Here is a 21,125-nt window from a genome sequence, read left to right on the forward strand (position 1 = left end):
TCTAATGTTCACACTTAGAGCACTTAATGCTCAAGGAAACTGTACTGGTAAACTACATACAGAAATCATATTTCCATGATACCCTTGTTTCAAGCTTAGAGTACTGTTCAGAGTTGATATGGAAAGTCTGAGCAGGCCTGAGAACTTCATGTTTTATGGACTCTCAAAATTGAGGCTGCCTTCATTTTCTGGATGAAACTTTTCTTTGAATCTTTAAATTTCAGTTAAATAGAAATGTTGAGATTCCAGTAGACAAAGTGTAAAGAACTTGGGTTATATTTTATTCCCTATCACATCCAATGACCAAGCAGTTTCCATGTACTACCACACCACCTGCAGCCCTCTACCTGAGGAAGAGAATCTTAAATAGCCAGGGATAGTCATAAGGGCCCGAACCAACATGGATTGCTTAGAGTTGGGGGCCAAGGACAGGAGTCTGTTGCCCTGATTCTACACCAAGGTCTCTGTCATCATTCTGATGACTTTTCTGACAAGTAGAGAGAATATACTGACCTTTTTCTTTACGTTTCTTGAGACACAGACTTTGGGCTCAGTAATTTAGAATATGTAGGACTAACATTCTTCTTCATCTGTTTATATTGAAAAAAAAAAGCAAAAAAGAACATTTCTAAATAAGGAACCCTTTTGGTGGGACTAATTCTGGTACCACAAATTCTCAGTTAGTTCAGTATATAATCTATATTTTAGGAATGAGCACAAAGACTTGGACTCACCATGCTTTAGAATACTGGCTATAATTTATTAGTCTTATTCCTTCTGTAAGAAGGAAAGATAATTCATAACAGGAGTTTCTGACTTGAGGAATTTTCCCAGGATGCCTCATAACATCTTCCACTTCTGAAGTTTATGTGTCTCTTGATCTCTGCTGAAAGTGAATCCCAGCACCAAAAAGATTGCAGATGCAGATGTTTGCAAATTGGTGGTCATCCATGGTTTAATCTGATAGTTTTCAAAGTTAATGAATGTCCCTGGGGAGTTGGTTGCCTGTCTGATTTTCCTGGCCCTGGAAACTGAACAGGCCAAGCAGCTGATCCCTCATTCTGGATCTGTCAGGGCAGGTTGTGACGCAGACCAGAGTCCACAGCTGCAAGAAGGTAGTAGTAAGTGAGGAACAAGCTGGCTATGACTCAGAGGGTCCCAGGTGGCAGTGGGATATTGATTGTCATTTCTCAGCCTGGGTGTTGGCAGAAGGCTGTCTACTGGTGTCACTGCCCATCAGACACAATTGCTGAATTTTTGAGATATGCTCTGCTTTTCTGGATGTAAGGAGATGTGGCATATGAAATGTGAGGGGCCTATTTTATATTTAGAAGTAAGTGAAAAGCTGCCAATTATCTGTAACTTGGGAAAGGAAAAAAATCCAACTTTACTGGGGAGTTGCCCTGTATGGATAATTAGGTGGAACCACTAGGAAAGAAATGATCAAATATTCAAAAGTCTTTTTGAGGAGTATTTCTTCCCTTCCTCTAACTCTAATCTCCATGCCTGATTTGGTCACATAGTTAAATAATCTCCATTAATCTCAAAGACTACTGTGAAATCCAATGCATTTAAATTCATTGTGTTTTAGTAGCAGTGGGAACACAGAAACAAGTGTCAACAGAGAAAAAAACATTTTGATTAAATGGACTTAAGGTAATTTCTATGAAGTGCTGACTATGTATGTACTAAATATGTGCAAGGTCTACTTCCTGTTCATTCATTCATTCATTTAACAAATACATATTGTCAAGTTGGTATATTACTCTTAATCCCATTTTTACGCTAAGACACTAAGGCTTATTGGTACGAAAGAAATTGCCCAAGTGGCAAAGAGAAAACACAAGGCCCATGTTCTTTCAACAGCTTTCCATCTGCCCGTTCTCTCTTCATGAGTTGACATATAATCTAGAAAACTCATATCTTTACTTGGGGTGATAGCACAAAACATGGGAAAGCCCACTTTTATCAACATTCTACTATTTGAGAAAAAGAAATTAAGACACTGGTGAAGCTTATTCTGGGAATTTATGAATCATGGAGAAGTTTCCTTATCCTTTTGTATTTTAAAAAAGTTTCCAACTTACAGAGAAATTGCATAAACGTAACAGAGAACTTCTGGATATCCTTTAAATAGATTCATTAATTTACACTATTATGTCACATTTTCTTATCTGTATGTGTGTATACATAATATATATAAACACATATCATTATACTTCTGAATCATTTGAGGGTAACTTGCAGATGTTACATTCCTTTACTCTTTAGTGTTTCACTGGATATGGCCTATGAACAAGAACATTCTCTTATATAGCTACAGTAGAGTTAAAAATTCAGGAATTTAACATTTGTTCAATATTTTTAAATTAAAGTATAGTTGATTTACAATGTTGTGGTAGTTTCAGGTATATAGCAAAGTAATTCAGTTATATATACATATATTCTTTTCCATTATAGCTCATTACAAGATATTGAATATAATTCCCTGTACTACACAGTTGGACCTTGTTGTTTATCTGTTTTATATGCAGTAGTTTATATCTGCTAATCCCAAACTCCTAATTTATCCCTCCTCCTCATCCCTTTGGTAAATTTGTTTTCTGTGTCTGTGAATTTGTTTCTGTTTTATCAATAAGTTCATTTGTTATCATATTTTAGATTCCAAATATAAGTAGCATCTATTCAATCTGTATATTTAATCTACCATCCATAGTCCAGTTTCATAAATTGTCCCAGTAATGTCCTTTATAGCATTTTTTTTCCCTCCCTAATACTGGATCTGGTCCAGGATCATGTGTTGCATTTAGTTGTCATGTGTCTTTAGACTGCTTTAATTTGGAACAGCTCCTCAACCTTTTCTTTCATGACATTGTGATATTTAGAGAATAGGGACCAGTTCTTTTATAGAATATTTCCCAGTTTGAGTTTTTCTTATGTTTCCTCATGGAAAGATTCAGGTTGTGCATCCCTAGTTGGAAAACTACCTCACTGCTATTGTGTCCTCAGCATTTCACATCAGAGAGCACTGAGATCTGTCTACCCCTTGTTGATGATAGGAATTTTGTTCACCAGATCAAGATATTGTTGTTTCTCCACAATACATCCTTGATAGATGTAACTAATAAGCAATCTGTGTGAAGGCATTTTGAAATCCTGCTTCTCATCAAACGGCCTAAATTTAGTATACATTTATTATCCATTACTTTGGAAACACAGTTTTGTTTTTTGGGGATTCTGGGGGGGTTTTGGTATGTTAGCAAGATCTTGCAATCTTGCTGAGTCACTTAGTACTTACAGGTTTCTTACGTAGATTGCTAGGATTTTCTGCATAAATGATTATGTATTCTGATTAGAGATAGTTTTACTTCTTCCTTTCCTATCTGTATGTTTTTATATTTCTTTTTCTTGCTTACTGCGCCAACTAGGACCTCTAGTACATCCTTACCTTGTTCATGATCTCAGGGAAAGCATTCCATTTTCACCATTAGCTGTAGTTTTTTTTTTTTAGTAGATATCTTATTAGGTTGAAAAAAGTCTATTTCATTTCTAATTTGCTGATAGTTTCTGTCTTGAATTGTGTTTTGTGAAATGCTGTTTCTGAATCTGTGAAGATGACTGCATCATTCTTACATTTAGCCTGTTAATACCATGAATTAAAATTATTGATTTTTGAGTGTTGAAACAACCTTGAATTTCTAAGTTAAACCTCATCTTCATGATATCTGATTCTTTCTGTATATTGCTAAACTAGATTTGCTAGAATTTTATAAATTATTTTTGTCTGTTCCTAAGGTATTGCTTTCTTAATGTCCTTGTCTGGTTTGTATATCAGAGAAATACTGGTCTCGAAAAATAGGGGCATGTTCCCTAATCTTCTATTTTTGTAAACATTTTGTATAGAATTTGGCATTACTTCTTCCTCAAATGTTTGTTAGAATTAACAACTGAAGCCAAATGGACCTTGAATTTTCTTTGTGAGAAGATTTTTATATAAAGTCAATTTATTAAAAAAAATATATATACGTATGTCTGTTTAATATATCTACTGTTTATTGAGTGACCTGTAATCGTTTATGTCTTTCATGGAATTTGTTCATTTCATCCGGGTTGTCAAATTAGTTGTCACTAAGTTGTTAATAATATTCGTTTGTATTGGTACAGTCTGTAATGATGTGTTTCTCTCATTCGTTATACTGGTAATAGACGTCTTTTTATTTTCCTAATAGTCTAGACTTATCAACATTATTGATCCTTTTAATGAAACAGCTTTTGGTTTCACTCATTTTTCTCTATTTTGTCCATTTTCTGTCTTACTGATTCTTGCTCTTTCTGTTATTTTCTTCCTTCTGATTTCTTGAATTCTTTGATTACTCTTCTGTCTCTAACTTCTCTTTTTTAATTTGTTTTTATTGAGGTATAGTCAGTTTACAATGATGTGTCAATTTCTGGTTTACAGCTGACTTTTTAAGGTAGATGCTTAGGATCATCAGTTTCAGCCCTTTCTTTTTTTCTGATATACACATTTAATGCTATACATTTCTTTCTACACACTGCCTAGCTGCATTCAGTAAATTTTGGTATGTCGTGTTTTCCTTGCCATACAGTTCAAAATAATTTGTATTGTTACTTGTTTTCTGGCTTATGGGTTTCTTTTTTGATCTGTGGATTATTTAAAAGTATATTGTTTAACTTCCAAACATTTGGACATTTTCCCAATAGCTTTCTATACTCTCACTGAATTCTTTTATGGTCTGAGGACTTGTTTGTATGATATTAGTGGCTTCACATTTGTTGGAGTTAGTTTTCTGGTCCACAGTATGGTCCATCTTGGTGAATTTTCCATGTGCACTTGAAAATAATATATGTCATATTATTATTGGGTGTCCTGTTCTCTAAATATCAGTTAAGTCTGTTATCTTTAATGATTCTTGGTCTACTTGTTTATTAAGTATAGAGAGAGGAGAGTTCAAATTACTAACTAGAACTGGATTTGTTGTGTTACAATTATTTATGCCCCATCTCTGTATAAAAGATGATACTCTTTTGACTGTATGTGAGATTATGCTTCACACAGTGACTCAAGAAAGCAAAAAGTAAACACTCCAAGTTTCTAGGAGCTGTTTTTCATTGTTCTTTCTTTCTTTTTTTTAACATTTTTTTATTGAGTTATAGTCATTTTACAATGTTGTGTCAAATTCCAGTGTAGAGCACAATTTTTCAGTTATACATGAACATACATATATTCGTTGTCACATTATTTTTTGCTGTGAGCTACCACAAGATCTTGTATATATTTCCTTGTGCTATACAGTATAATCTTGTTTACCTATTCTGCATATGCTTGTCAGTATCTACAAACTTTTAAATCCCAGTCTGTCCCTTCCCACCCCCCACCCCCTTGGCAACCACAAGTTTGTATTCTATGTCTATGAATCTGTTTCTATTTTGTATTTATGTTCTTTTTTTTTTTTTTTAAGATTCCACATATGAGCGATCTCATATGGTATTTTTCTTTCTCTTTCTGGCTTACTTCACTTAGAATGATATTCTCCAGGGATATCCCTGTTGCTGCAAATGGTGTTATGTTGTTGTTTTTATGGCTGAATAGTATTCCATTGAATAAATATACCACATCTTCTTTATCCAGTCATCTGTTGATGGACATTTAGGCTGTTTCCATGTCTTGGCTATTGTAAATAGTGCTTCTATGAACACTGGGGTGCAGGTGTCTTTTTGAAGTAGGGTTCCTTCTGGTTATATGCCCAGGAACGGGATGACTGGATCATATGGTATGCCTATTCCTAGTCTTTTGAGGACTCACCATACTGTTTTCCACAGTGGCTGCACCAAAGTGCATTCCCACCAGCAGTGTAGGAGGGTTCCCTTTTCTCCACAGCCTCTCCAGCATTTGTCATTTGTGGACTTTTGAATGATGGCCATTCTGACTGGTGTGAGGTGATACCTCATTGTAGTTTTCATTTGCGTTTCTCTGATAATTAGTGATATTGAGCATTTTTCATGTGCCTATTGATCATCTGTATTTCTTCCTTGGGGAGTTGCTTGTTTAGGTCTTCTGCCCATTTTTGGATTGGGTTGTTTGTTTTTTTCTTTTTAAGTCGTATGAGCTGCTTATATATTCTGGAGATCAAGTCTTTGTCAGTTTCATCATTTGCAAAAATTTTCTCCCATTCTGTAGGTTGTCGTTTTGTTTTACTTATGGTTTCCTTTGCTGTGCAGAAGCTTGTAAGTTTAATTAGGTCCCATTTCTTTATTCTTTCTTTTATTTCTATTGCTTGGGTAGACTGCTCTTGGAGAACATTTTTGAGATGTATGTGAGGTAATGTTTTGCCTGTGTTTTCTTCTAGGAGGTTTATTGTATCTTGTCTTATGTTTAAGTCTTTGATCCATTTTGAGTTGATTTTTGTGTATCATGTAAGGGAGTGTTCTAGCTTCATTGATTTACATGCTGCTGTCCAGTTTTTCCAACACCATTTGCTGAAGAGACTGTCTTTATTCCATTGTATATTCTTGCCTCTTTTCTTGAAGACGAGTTGACTAAAAGTTTGTGGGTTCATTTCTGGGCTCTCTATTCTGTTCCATTGGTCTATATGTCTGTTTTTGTACCAATACCATGCTGTCTTGATGACTGTGGCTCTATAGTATTGTCTGAAGTCTGGGAGAGTTATTCCTCCAGCCTCTTTCTTTTTCTTCAGTAATGCTTTGGCAATTCTAGGTCTTTTGTGGTTCCATATAAATTTTATAATGATTTGTTATAGTTCTGTGAAATATGTCCTGGGTAGTTTGATAGGGATTGCATTAAATCTGTAGATTGCCTTGGGCAGTGTGACCATTTTAACAGTATTGATTCTTCCAATCCAGGAGCATGGGATATCTTTCCATTTTTTAAGTCTTCTTCAATTTCCTTCATCAGTGGTTTATAGTTTTCCGTGTATAAGTCTTTCACCTCCTTGGTTAGGTTTATTCCTAGATATTTTATTACTTTGGGTGCTATTTTAAAGGGGGTTGTTTCTTTACTTTCTTTTTCTGTTGATTCATTGTTAGTGTAAAGAAATGCAACTGATTTTTGGATGTTAATCTTGTAACCTGCTACCTTGCTGAATTCTTCGATCAGCTCTAGTAGTTTTTGTGTGGACCTTTTAGGGTTTTCTGTATATAGTAACATGTCGTCAGCATATAGTGACACTTTTACCTCTTCTTTTCCAATTTGGATCCCTTTTATTTCTCTCTCATGCCTGATTGCTGTGGCTAGGACTTCCAAGACTATGTTGAATAGGAGTGGTGATGGTGGGCATCCTTGTCCCAGATGTTAGTGGGAACCTTTTGAGTTTTTCACTGTTGAGTACTATGCTGGCTGTAGGTTTGTCATATATAGCTTTTATTATGTTGAGATATGTTCCCTCTATACCCACTTTGGTGAGAGTTTTTATCATAAATGGGTGTTGAATTTTATCAAATGCTTTTTCGGCATCTGTTGAGATGATCATGTGGTTTTTGTCCTTTCTCTTGTTGATGTGATGTACTACATTGATTGATTTGCGTATGTTGAACCACCCTTGTGTCCCTGGGATGAACCCCACTTGGTCATGATGTATAATCTTTTTTGTGTGTTCTTGGATTCTATTTGCTAATATTTTGGTGAGGATTTTGGCATCTATGTTCATCAGTGATATTGGCCTATAATTCTCTTTTTTTGTAGTGTCTTTGCTAGTTTTGATATCAGGGTGATGGTGGCTTCATAGAATGAGTTTGGGAATATTCCCTCCTTTCAGTCTTCTGGAATGTTTGAGAAGGACTAGTATGTTTGGTAGATTTCCCCAGTAAAGCTGTCCAGTCCTGGACTTTTATTTGTAGGGAGGTTTTTTGTTGCTATTTCTATTTCCTTTCTAGTGATCGGATTGTTAAGTGGTCAGTTTCTTCTTGATTCAGTCTTGGTGGACAGTATGTTTCCAGAAACTTGTCCATCTCCTCTAGGTTATCCAGTTTGGTTCCATATAGTTTTTCATAATATTCTCGTATGATCTTCTGTATTTCTATTTTATTTGTTGTAATTTCTCCATTTTCCTTTCTTATTTTGCTAATTTGTGCTCTCTCTTTTTTCTTCTTTGTGAGTTTGGCCAGAGGTTTGTTGATTTTATTTACTTTTTCGAAAAACCAGCTTTTGGTTGGATTGATTTTTTTCCTATGGTTTTTTTAATCTCTATTTTATTTATTTCCTCCCTGATCCTTGTAATTTGCTTCCTTCTGCTGCCTTTTGGGGTTCTTTGTTCTTCTTTTTCTAGTTCTTTTAGTTGGTAGGTTAAATTGTTTATCTGAGATTGTTCTTTTTTGAGGAAGGCCTGTATCAGTATAAACTTCCCTCTTAGCACTGCCTTTGTGTGTCCCATAAATTTTGTGTGGTTGTGTTTTCATTTTCATTTGATCAAGGTAGTTTTTGATTTCAGCTTTGATTTCCTCATTGACTCATTGGTTTTTTAATAGCATATTGTTTAATCTCCATGCTTTCCTTTTTTTCTCCTCTGTTTCTCTGTTGTTGATTTCCAGTTTCATGGCATTGTGGTCAGTAAAGATGCTTGAGATAATTTCTATCTTCTTAAAATTGTTGAGGTTTCTTTTGTGTCCAAGTACATGATCGATCCTAGAAAATGTTCCATGTGCACTTGAAAAGAAAGTATATCCTATTTTGGGGGAGTGTAATGCTCTGAAAATATCCACCAAATCTAGTTCTTCTATTGTAGTATTTAATTTCTCTGTTGCCTTGTTTATTTTCTGTCTGGAAGATCTGTCCAGTGATGTTAATGCAGTGTTAAAGTCTCCAACTATGATTGTATTCCCATCAATATCCCCCTTTATCTCTGTTAGTAATTGTTCTATGTACTTAGGTGCTCCTATATTGGGTGCATATATATTAACGAGTGTAATATCCTCATCTTGTATCACTCCTTTAATCATTATAAAATGTCCTTCTTTATCTTTCTTTATGGCCTTTGTTTTAAAGTCTATTTTGTCTGCAATCAGTACTGCAACACCTGCTTTTTTGGCTTTTCCATTTGCATGGAATATCCTTTTCCATTCTTTCGCTCTCAATCTATATGTGTCCTTCTCCCTAAAGTGGGTCTCTTGTATGCAGCATATTGAAGGTTCTTGCTTTATTATCCAGTTTGCCACTCTCTGTCTTTTGAGTGGAGCATTTAGTCCATTAACATTTACAGTAATTAATGGTAGATGTGTGTTCATTGCCATTTTGAACTTATCTTTGCAGTTGATTTGTTATTTCCTCTTTGTCCCTTTCTTCTTCCTTTTGTGGTTTGGTAGTTTTCCTTTGTATTATCATGGATTTTATTTAGTTTTTGTCACTCTCTTGTAAGTTTTTGGCTTGTGGTTACCTTTTTCTGTAAGCCCATTACTATATATTGAACTCATCCTACCGAAAACAAAAAATTTTAAAAAGAAAGAAAAAAAAAATACTCTGTATTTTCTTGCTTCCCTCTCCCACTCTTAATGATTTAGATGTCTTCCTTTACAATTTCGTGTTTATTTTATTTGTAATTCATGAGTCATCACCTTTCCAGTTATGAGTTTCTCATTTCTGTAGCATCCTGCTGCTTTTCTATTTAGAACAGACTTTTCAATATTTCTTTTAGCATGGGTTTAGTGTTGCTGAACTCTTAGTTTTTGCAGTTTTAGTCTGTGAAATTCTTTCTCTCTCCTTCTGTCCTAAAGGATAGCCTTGCTGGATAAAATATCCTAGGCTGCATCTTTTTTTCATTCAGGACTTTGAATATATCTTGCCACTCCCTTCTGGCCTGTAGTGTTTGTGTAGAGAAATCAGCTGAGAGCCTTATGGGGGTTCCCTTGTAACTCACTCTTTGCTTTTCTCTTGCTGCCTTTAGGATCATTTCTTTATCCTTGACCCTGGCCATCTTGATTATGATATGTCTTTGTGTGGGTCTGTTTGTGTTCTTCCTGTTTGGGACCCTTTGAACTTCCTGTACTTTGATATCTGATTCCTTCTTTAAGTTTGGGAAGTTTTCAGTCATGATTTCTTCAAAAACCTTTTCAATCCCCTTTGATCTTTCTTCCCCTTCTGGGACCCCTATTATGCGAAGATTGGCATGCTTTATATTATCCCATAGGTCCCTTATGTTGCTTTCATTTCTTTTTATTTGTTTATCTTGCAGTTGTTCTGATTGGGTGCTTTCTGTTGTCCTGTCTTCTGGGTCACTAATTCGTTCCTCTGCATTATCTACTTTGCATAGCCTTTAAATCCATTCTCATCTCAGTGAGTTTACCAATTCTACTTGGCTCTTCTTTATAGCTTCGATTTCATTTTTGACATATTTTATATATCTAAACACTATCTCTTTTAGTTCCTTCAATACTTTGATCTCTCCTTTTTTGAAATCTTGATCTAGTAGGCTATCGATGTCTATTTCATTGATCATTCTTTCAGGGGATTTCTCTTGTTCTTTTAATTGGGAGTGGTTTCTCTGCTTCTTCATCTTGCTCCTACCTCTCTGGCACTGTGGCTTATGGTGTATCAGTGTATAATCAATTATAGAAGTGCAATTTGAATCAGACTAGCATTCGAGTTGAGATGTCGTTTTTTAAAAACCCTTAAGAAGGAAAAAAGATCAAAAAATGATATTTGAAACCTATTTATAATCAGTAACAGGAGATCAAACCCAAAAGAAATGAAAATGAAATCAGGTGGATTTAAAAAAAATAATAATATAACTACTTTAAAAGAAAAGTTTAAAAAGGAATTAAAACTAGAAGCATATACAATTGTTTAGAAAGTAGAAATTGAAAAGATAATAAAAAATAGAACAGATAAAAATGATATGATAAAGAGAGAATTTTGAAAAAAGGGAGTGAAAAAAGGTTTGAAAACAGTGTATAATGAATAATTGAAGAGCAAGTTGAAGCAGAATAGCAATTGGGTTGAGACATCTCTTAAAAACCTTTAAAAAAGGAGAAAAGAGGAAAAAAAATATTTGAAACCTATATATAATCAGTAACAAGAGATCAAAACCAAGAGAAAAATCACGAGGTGGATTTTTTAAAATAATATTATTTTAAAAGAAAAATTTAAAAGGGATTTAAACTGGGAGGATATATCATTGTTTAAAAAGTAAAAATTTAAAAGGTAATAAAAAATAGAACAGATAAAAACAGATTAAAATAAAAGGGGGTGGGGGGTGTTCTCCTGGAGACTGTGTGCTCTTAATGAGAAGTCTTTCTGTCTCCCCCCTGTTTGGCGAACTCAGCTTGCTGTTTCTAGAGGCCCTCCGTTGGCACCCACGTCTGTGCTGCTCCCAGTGCCTGTCGGCAAGCAGATCGTGCCCCCTCCCAGCACAGCATTCCTGCCGGAAAGGGGGGGGGGGCGCACCCGCCTTCTCCTGGCGCTGGTCGCTGGGCGGTTCCGTGGGTGCTCCGCCCCTGGTCAGTGCTCCGCCCCTGGTCAGTGCTCCACAGGCGGGCCCCGGGAAGACCACGGAACAGCCCCGCCCCTGCTCTGTGTCCAAACTCAGCTCCTTGTTTGTCCTGGCCGCGCGAACTTTGCGAGGCACCAGGGTGGAAGGATCCTATCTGACTCAGGCTGCAAACAAGTCACTGGCCTTTGAGGCTGCCGAGCCCCCAGGTACGGATTCAGGTTTCGCCCCCACCCCTACCTGGGTGCCAAGCGCCTGAAGATGTGGCAGCAGTGCCTGAGCCCCCTCTCCTCACTGAAAATCTTCTGTGGGTTTTCAGAGATGGGGGTATGCACCCTTCCCTCCAGGGTACATCAACCATGCTGTTTTATGGAGGGCCCAGGTTCTGCCCTGTGCACCCACTCATCCACGTTGTGCACCTCCCTGCAGTCCCCCAGGGCTTCCTCAGCGCAGCCGTCCCCGTCTTCCACCCTGTTCGGGCAGCCTGTCCTGGCCCCCAGCTCCTGTCTTGGGTCTCGGGCTGGGTGTCGCAGGGAACCTCTGTGCCTGTTTAACTTAGTTCTGTAGGTCAAGGGCTGCTCCATACAGATCTGAGCCTTGGAGGCTCCCTGTCGGTCCTGCTGGCCTCTCCGTTGGAGAGGGGAGACCCAGCGAATGATCACTAGTCCTCTTTTGTTGCTGCCTCCCCGCGGGACCGGTCCCACACTATTTTGCCTTTTTGTCTCTTTTTTCCTTTCTCCTACCATGTTTTTGGCGTCTTTGTCTTTTGAAGAGGACAGTGTTCTGTCGGAGTTCCACAGGTGCCCTGGTTGGCTGAGTGGGTCCATGGATGTGAGTCTTGGTGTATCTGTAGGAGAGGGTGAGCCACGAGCATCCTACTACTCCGCCGTCTTGGCCTCGTCTCTCTCTTGCTCTATTTTTTTATGTTTTCAATTGTCACATAACTACTTCGACGGGAGTTTTTCAACAGCAGCACTACTGACCTTTTAGTCTGGAAAATTCTGTGTGATGGTGGTGGGAAGGGGTGCTATCCTGTGCACTGTGGGATGCTTTGCAGCATCCCTGGTCTCTACCTACTAGATGCCAATAGCATGCCCATCCCTAGTTTGTGACAGCCACATGTCTTCAGACTTTGCCAAATGTCCCTTGAGGGGAATGAAATCACACCTGGTTGAGAAATACTAACTTGCAAACCTCTTGAAAATTCTTTGTGTTTCATTGCTGGAAATAAAGAGGAAAATTAAGGTTCAACAAATAAGCTGCATTCTATTTTTTCATCACTGATTTCACCAAGAAGTACAGTTAGCAAACTGATGACCAGAGAAATAAATTTACCAGAAGATGATTTACATTTAGCTACAGGGTGACTTTGTTTTTAAATTAAGCTCAAAGGCATTTAGATGAGGTCTGTACTCTCCACTCCAGTTTCTTAACAATCCCTACTATCTAAAGATGCACACACTTGGCCTCCTTCACTCATTTACATAATGCACCTGAACCATGAAGGGTTTGAGTGTGCCACCCCTTTCTAGGCTAGACTATGGAGGAAAAGGCAAGGACTAACATGTATACTCACTGAGCATTCTTGAGAGCCACCATCTTCCACATAACACTTTGTCCAAAATAGAAAAAAAAAAAAAAGCCACTTTCTTAAGACAGTTTTTCTTTTATCTGCCACAAAGTTATCTCATACACTGATTTTGTCAGAAAAAATACAATTTACTGCCATTTGGTAAAGAACTGTAGTAAATAAGTAAGTCTATGATGCTTTCGATAAATAATGGTGCCCCAGGATTGTGCAGTGAGCATTCTGTACAACCATGTATAGTGGTCTTGCAAATTTAAATCATGCAAGATCTGTATTCCATAGGGAAGCCTTGATTTAGGCTTTCCTGAGAATTTCATTAGATAATCTGGATATACAGCAAATCATTAAAAGAACAGGGCAGATCATAGATTGAGGGGAAGATCACCATTATCTTATGTTCCCTGTGGTTGAAGGAAAATATCTGTTCTTTCTAATAGGAAAATTCCAACTCAGCCGCTGTCCTGGACTATCTTGGGGATGGGAGAGATAAAAGCTAAGGACGAATGGTTGATGGGAGAAGGTGATGGTGAGTGGTGGTGATGTCAAGGGAGAAATGAGTTTCTGTGGGTGGTAGAACCTTCTAGCCCACACGGAACTAATCCTGGGAGACTTCTTGACAGGCTTGAAAACTATCTTGTTAGTGATTAATATTACCTAGCCAGGGTTCTTAAGAGAAATAATCCCTCCATTTTCATGTTCTCAATTAAACATTCATTTATTGTTTCTCTTTTTTCCATTAACCTTTTTTGTTTATTTATACAATAAATGTTTTTAGCACCTGTTGTGAGCTTGTATGATGATAGATCCATTCTTTCATGGAGAAGCCATTTTCTAAATGTAACTTCTGCCCAAGCAGCCACTTCACAGAATCCCTCACAATTGGAGATAATTGTTTGTTTTCTCAGATTCTATTTTAAAGTTTATTTCATTATTACATCTGAGGTAAAAATGTTAATACAACTGTGCTTGCCATTTTGGCTTAATTATTTTCAGCAATTTTTTTGTATCCATTTCTAAATAGTTGTGATTATTATTTACACATTATTTTGCATCTACTATTTTCATTTAATACTCCATCATAAACATATTTTCATATTTGTTGGACCTTAAATGCATCATTGAAAACATATAAGTAATATTCCACAGTGAATTCCTATAGCTTACTTAACCTGGACTCTATAGTAGGATATTTTTAAGTATTTCTACTTTTTAAATTATAAGTAATATTTTTGCTGTTACAATTGGTAATGGCAACATTTTTTATATTATAAATAAGTGAATGTCTTTGGGCCTGTAACTTTGGGATGGTTTCATTCAGATCAATCCCCCGAAGTTGAACCAATGTGCCAAAGGATACAAACTTTGATTTCTCACTCTGATACATACTGCCAGACTGCTGTCCAAAACACATGTTCTGGTTTCTCATGACTCCAATGTATCATTTGACTGAAACCTTAACAAAATTGGATGTTGTAAGTTGTAACTGATTCAGTTGTTCTAAAAAATAGTACATCGTTTCAGTTTGTCTTTTGTTATTCTACAGTGATGTGAAATTGAGGGGAATTTTGTTAGAATCCCTGAATTCAATCTCAGGGATGCTGGGTGGCATCATGTCTACCATCATATGACCATCTATGCAGGTGGTGGCCGTCACCACAGCTGTTTATGAGTGTTCATCCTGCTTCTCTTCTTCCAGCCATATGGTAGGATTCCACTCCCTTACTCCTTTGAAGTTAGATGTGCACATATGACGTGCTTTGGCCAATGGATGTGAGCAAGACAGATGTGTTCTTTCTGCCTGAAGATTTCATAAGTCAGTGTGAGAGTCACCACGTCCCTGCTTTCTTGCAGCCACACTCTTGAGCGTGTTCTCGTCTGGGTCCTTTGGTAAGCATGACATGAAGCAAAGGCCTCGCACTGACCTGTGCATATAGCATAAATGAGAAGCAAATGTGGTTCTGAGCCACTGAGATTTGGCGATTGTGTGTTAGGAACATAACCCACCTGTCCGTCTGACCCAGATGGTGCAGGTGGCCCACCGGCCTTGAGTGGCTGTGTCATCACACCTGTGTGCAGGGCCCCTGCAGCACCGCAGAACATGCAGCAGACCTTCAAGTCAGGTGCTTTTCCAAACAAGGAAAGAGTTTGGTGGTATTTACGTACAACCCGTTCAGTTCCAAGCAGCAAAGTGGGTGACAGCACTATGCCATCTGCCAGCTCACATTATTTTTGTCATCTCAGATTAAGAATTGTTTTAATATTCAGCAGGGAAATGACTTAATGTGGGCTGGCTTCAGGCAACTTTTTAAAGATTGCTTTTCCTTCACAACAGGCCCCGTAAAAGCTCATAAGAAAAAGAAAAGCTAGCATTTATTGATCGTTCATTATGCTTCAGGGACTGTGCCAATAGAATCTCCTTTATTTCTCCTTGTAATGTGATGAGGTCAGTGCTGTAATCATTCCTGGTTTACAGATGAAGAGACAGAGGCTCGGGGTGAATGTCACTTGTCAAGGTTATTTGCTGCTTAATAGCAATATTTGGATTTGAACCCAAGTCCGTGTGGCTGTGCACCAGCCACTGCACGACAGGGGCCACCTTAGTTCTCCCCCGACTTTCCCAGGGCCCCAAACTGGGCACATTTTGGTTCTGCCAGGCCCTCGTCCTTTACTGCCATCTCTCCTGTCACCCACCTTTGTCATATTGGTGATCAAGGATTTTATACTACATATACACTTAGCAAATAGGCGCTGTGCAGGCTTGAGACACAAACATCAAAGAGACACAGTTGCTTCTCTCCAGGAGCTTATACTCCAGAGCCATACCCCACCAATAGAGCTGCAATGGGAGCCTCAGAAGCAAGCCATGCATGTAATTAAATATATATTTTTTAAATAAAAATACCCATAACATAAAATTTGCCATCTGAATCATTTTTTAAGTTTATGGTTTGGTGGCATTAAGCACATTTATATTGTTGTGCAACCATCACCAGCATCCGTCTCCAGAACTCTTTCCATGTATGTCATTTTAAATATTGTAGTAGACATTTTTAAAAGCCAAAAGAAACAAATACCATTTATTTTAATAATATGATTTAACCCAGTACATCCACAATGCTATAATTCAAATGTGAAGCCAGTAGAGAAAATTACTAACGAACTATTTTACATTCTTTTTTTTTGAACTATGTTTTTCAAATCTCATACACTTTATTTTACTTAACAGCACCTCTGAGTGTGGACTAGCCCACGTGTCAGGGGCTCCATTGCCTTATATGGCTAGTGGCTATTGTATGGCACAGCACAGGTCTAGAGAGAAAGATAAAGGCATATAATGGTTATTTCAGGATAGTAAGGAAGATGCGGGAATGGGTGTCCATAGGGCAGCGTGGGAGTACAGCAAAGGAACAGTTACCTTCACCTGGATCTCCAGGGAGGCTTCCAGAAGATGGTACCTGGGTTGGACAAAGAAGAGGAGATCAAAGGCATGGATGTAGGCCAGACAAGCCACTGTCAGCACTTGGCTATGGTGAGCAGAAAGTGCAAGGCGGGGTAAGTGATAGGAGGTGTGGCTTACCAGGGAGAGCAGGGCCCAGTCATGAAGGGCCTTGGATGGGAAAGGAAAGTGGATTTTATTGTGTGTCCCTCTGCAACCTCACAGTGTCCTTTCATACACACTAGGTCATTCAGGAGCAGCATCGGCCCTTGAGGTGAGCATTTGTGGCCAAGACTGCTTATTGCGTCCTCATTCTGTTCTCCGTCCGCACTGTCAGACGTTCTATATTATTAGGAGTGGCAGTGACCATAGTTAAAGTGTGCGTCTCCCAGCCAGCCTTGCAGATAAAGTTGGCGGCTGATTGGATCAGGTTTCCGGGAAATCTCCTTAACACAGGCTGATTCAGATAGGGATGCCATTTGTCCATTGCCCCTTCCAGCTTCTTGCTGCCAGGAGTGTAGACTTGATTTCTGGAGTTGCAGCAGTCATTTTTGACAGTGAGGCACCCTGAGGATGGAAAGTATGTTCTAAGCACATTAGAGGAGAAGGATTAGTTGATGTCGTTTGTGTTTGTATGACTGTAGAGCTGCTGCACCAGCCTTGAACTGTCTTTTCTGGACTCATTTTATATGAGAGAAAAATAAATCACTCTATCATTTAAGTCACTATTATTTGAGTTTTTCGTTATATGCAGACAAACCTAATTCTGACTTATATAGGATTTATAACACATTAATTAACTATTGATTCATTTTGCAGAGGAGTTTACCAGAAATCTGAAAAATTAAGTTATCTGATAAGGATCATGCAGGGAGTACTGATGACAGACAAAACTGAAGCCCAGGGATTCTGGCCTGAAAGCCTATGCTTTATTTATTGTACCACTTTGTTTTCTGAAGATGTGGTTACTGTTAATATCCCCCTCCTGTTACTACACTTTTTCAGGATAGCTGCCAGGCAGAACAGTGACCTTGAAGTACCAAGTCACAGTCAAGGATGCGTCCTGTATTGAGGTATCTAGTAAGATCTGGTGTGGTGACCACTTTGTCCCAGGCCTTACCTGGAACATCTGGCAGGAGGCCCATAAAACATAGGGTCAAGTGATGACCACCTCCTCCCCGCTCCTGCGCCCCCCACCCCAGATCTGGATTCTTGCCTTTAGGGCTCCCTCTGGCTGCTTCCACAGTTCTCCTGGCTGTGTACAGAGAAGGTTCATCCAGGCTCTTCTCATCCCGCAGGTACAGGATTGCGGCAGGCATCTGGCTTGCCCTTCTCCCGTCCTGCTGTCTGCCCCCTGGCTATGTCACTGCTCAATTAGCATCTCTAGCTTAGGATGGTGATACTCAAATCTGTCAGTTCCTAAACTTGTTGGCATCTCTACAGAGAGCTCAGCAGGAGAGGAAGTTGCTCATTCAAGGCTAAATGTGATTTTCATTATCATCTGCACAGCTCAGTCTTCTGCAAGATCCTTATTACTTGCAAGTTGGCCCAGCCAGTCAGTGGTTTATTGAGCATCCTCATTGACCTTCAGAACTACAGTCAGCAGTACATCCTCTGCCCGCAGATGGTTCTGAGCCAAGTGCCTTGTGCCTGCTTCCCTGTTCCAGGTGTGGCCAGGTTGCAGCCATGGCCTTCAGATAGTGCTTCTGAGCTGACCGGATACTTAACGCTCCATGATTTTTCTGACTTTGTGTGCCAGTGTGCCTGAACAGCTGGGCAGAGAAGTGTGTCTCCTGCTTAGCTCTGTACCTAGAGATGAAGTGAGGAAACTTTTTCTGTAAATGGCCAGCTACTCAGTATTCTAGGTTTCCTGGGCCATATGACCTTTGTCACTGCTACTCAACTCTGCCATTGTGGTGTGGAAGCAGCCGTAACCAATATATAGGAGAACGAAGGTGGCTGTTCTCCAATTAAACGTCATTTATGGACACTGAAGTTTGAATTTCATGTAATTTTCATCTGTCACAAAATATTCTTGCTTTGGTTTGTTTAAAACTGTGTGAAAACGTATAACTATTCTTAGCTTGTGGCTGGTACAGAAATAGGCCAGAGGCTGAACTTGGCCCGTGGGTCAGTTTGCCAGTCCCTAGGAAAGGAAGGACAATATGGTAGCTAAAAGCATGACTTCTTCTGGTGCAAGTCTTGCACTTTCGCCGGTCAGCCGTGTAACTTACCAGCAGTTACTGCATCCTTCTGAGGTTCAGTTTCTTCACTGTGAAATGGGGATAATCCCAGTACATGCTGGAGAGGACTGCTGGCTGATGAAATGAGATAATGGGCAGAGTGTACATAGCCCAGCACACCGTAAGCGTCCTCCACGGGCCCAGTGCTGGGCTAGTCACTACAGGAGATCCAAAATGAGCCAGACACAGCTGCACTCTCCAGGAGCTAGGAGTCCAGCAGGGAGGTGGCCGTGTGCCCTGGTAACTGTCGCACTCGGCAGAGTGATCATAGCTGTAAGAGAGGCACAGCAGGGGCAGTTTGTCATCTCGATGTTTGCATTGCTGCTTCTAGGGGCTTTGGAAAGCTCAGGGTGTTCGCTCAAAGAAAGAGCAAACCCAACTGGGACTGCCACAGCGAGGCCAATCCCTGTACCTCTGTCAGTCCCCTGCCAGCCACAGCGGTGCTGCAGCATCGAAGTCCAGCCTCCCCAGCACCCCCACTATTCCCTCTGCTCACAGTCCCTCAGCAGCCACAGAGGTAGAGCTTCCACTTGCCATCCTTTGCAATGTAGCCCAGTTGAGTTTTGGCAGCTAGCAACTTGTCATTGGTAAATTTCTGTTACATGGAAGTCATTCTAATAAAATGCACACCATTTGCCAATAAGTCATTTTGCAAGCAAGGTGAGATGTATAGTTATTGACCTTTGAGGTGTTTGCATTATTTCAGCTTCCACTTAAAAACCAATCTTTCCCTTACCTCTTTGTAAGAGTACTTGTGCTGACCAATCTGGCCACCAACTAGAATCCTAACTGGGCTTATCACCTGGGGACCACCTATTCCTATCCTTAGTTAAGGAATTTCTTTAAGTAAGCCCTTAAAAACAAATAGTAACACTATATAGCACAGGGAACTATATTCAATACCTTGTAATAACCTATAATGAAAAAGAATATGAAAAGAAATATATACGTAAAACTGAATCACTATACTGTACACCAGAAATTAACACAACATTGTAAACTGACTATACTTCAACAAAAAAAATAATTTTTTAAGTAATACAGAGTGACCTGTCATGAATAACTAAAACCTCCACATGGTGTTAACAGCATATATCTTTCTAAGTTGTTTTCTTTTATGCAACAAATGAATCACATACACTTCTGAGACTATAATAATAAGTACTATATTCACATCCTAACAGGTGATCCCACCTCCAGAAAGAACTGGGAAATCTCTTAGCAACAGTCCAGATCCTTTTCACTGTGCTTCCTGAGGTCCTCCTAAATCCTTTTGTGTTCCATGTTGCTCACATCCTGTGCTGTTCCTTCCCAAGTTGACCTCACACACTCTTGAATCAGATGTTTTATACCAATAGCAGCGTTTTCTCTCTGTGTTTGACTGCAGTTACTCATGTTCAAGCCTTTAAAGCAGCGATCTTCCCATTCTTCCTTTTTGCAAACTCTTTAGGAGGGTCCCTTTTCTTTGGATGTACTTAAAAGATGCCTGCTGCCTCTGCTGGTTACCTTGGGAATGACTTCTTTCGTTTTTACACTGTTATGGTTTCTTTCTACTCTGTCCGCTCTTTAATCTGCCTTCTGCTGTAATGGTAGGAAGGGTTTTTGAGAATATTCTAGAATTTTAAAGTATGAAAGGAGCGTCCAGTTTGAATATGACTTGGAAAGCTTACCTGTGCAGGGCTGTCATGTAAAGCAATCCAGACAACACTACTCTTTTCATAGTCTATGTGAATATTTTGTGTAGTGCACAACCTGCATAGCGATACTCTGCTACCCTGGCCCAGTGGACAGGACTCATCGAGGCTATGATGCATAGAAGGGGAAGGATGAAGAGGAAGAAGAGGAGAGAGGGGGACTAGCAGTACTTTTGTAGAGCTGCTTTTGTGCTAGGCACTCTCTTAAGCACTTTACATATATTAACTCATTAAATTATCAAACAGGAAATTTTTACTTGCTCACCGTAGTAGTGATTGACTCCTACAGTGTTCAACCCTTGTTCTGGACAATGTTGAGCAGGCCAGAAACAGTCTTCCTTCCCTCATGCAGGTGGCAACCTAATGAATGTTGATGGAACTGATCAAAAAGTCAGCAGTGATATCCATGGCAGGACCAAAGCTCGATGCAAAGAAAACTGCTAAAATTGTCGTCAGACCTTCCTCAAAAATCCACACAGGCTACGCATTGCTTAAGATGACAAGTCTAACCTCACACTGAACAGTACATCACCAAGTAGCCTTTCTGTCCAGTTTTAATTTTCTTTGTGACTCCATATGTTGCCCCCTCAACAAAGAAAATTAAGCCACTTCCCCACCTGCACATCAGGCTCAAAAATCTCCCTGCTAGGAGCTTTGCTTCAGGCCATTCCCCTCCTCCTTCCTCTCTGCCTGCCCGAATTTCTCGGC

At 39.2% G+C, this 21,125-nt stretch overlaps 1 protein-coding gene and 1 long non-coding RNA gene across 5 annotated transcripts in view; both read left to right on the forward strand.

Annotated features, from left to right (window-relative positions):
• The window catches only part of LOC102512851 (histone-arginine methyltransferase CARM1-like), a 269,788-nt gene that overhangs the window by 103,003 nt on the left and 145,660 nt on the right, over positions 1-21,125 (forward strand). The gene's annotated exons all lie outside the window — the stretch shown is intronic.
• Positions 7,662-19,917, forward strand: LOC116663130. The gene is made up of 3 exons (XR_004319185.1): positions 7,662-7,823; positions 16,835-16,836; positions 19,908-19,917. It is a non-coding gene; the product is annotated as an uncharacterized LOC116663130 (long non-coding RNA).

The sequence above is a fragment of the Camelus ferus genome, chromosome 4, assembly GCF_009834535.1.
Source record: "Camelus ferus isolate YT-003-E chromosome 4, BCGSAC_Cfer_1.0, whole genome shotgun sequence".
In the NCBI taxonomy this organism is placed as follows: domain Eukaryota; kingdom Metazoa; phylum Chordata; class Mammalia; order Artiodactyla; family Camelidae; genus Camelus; species Camelus ferus.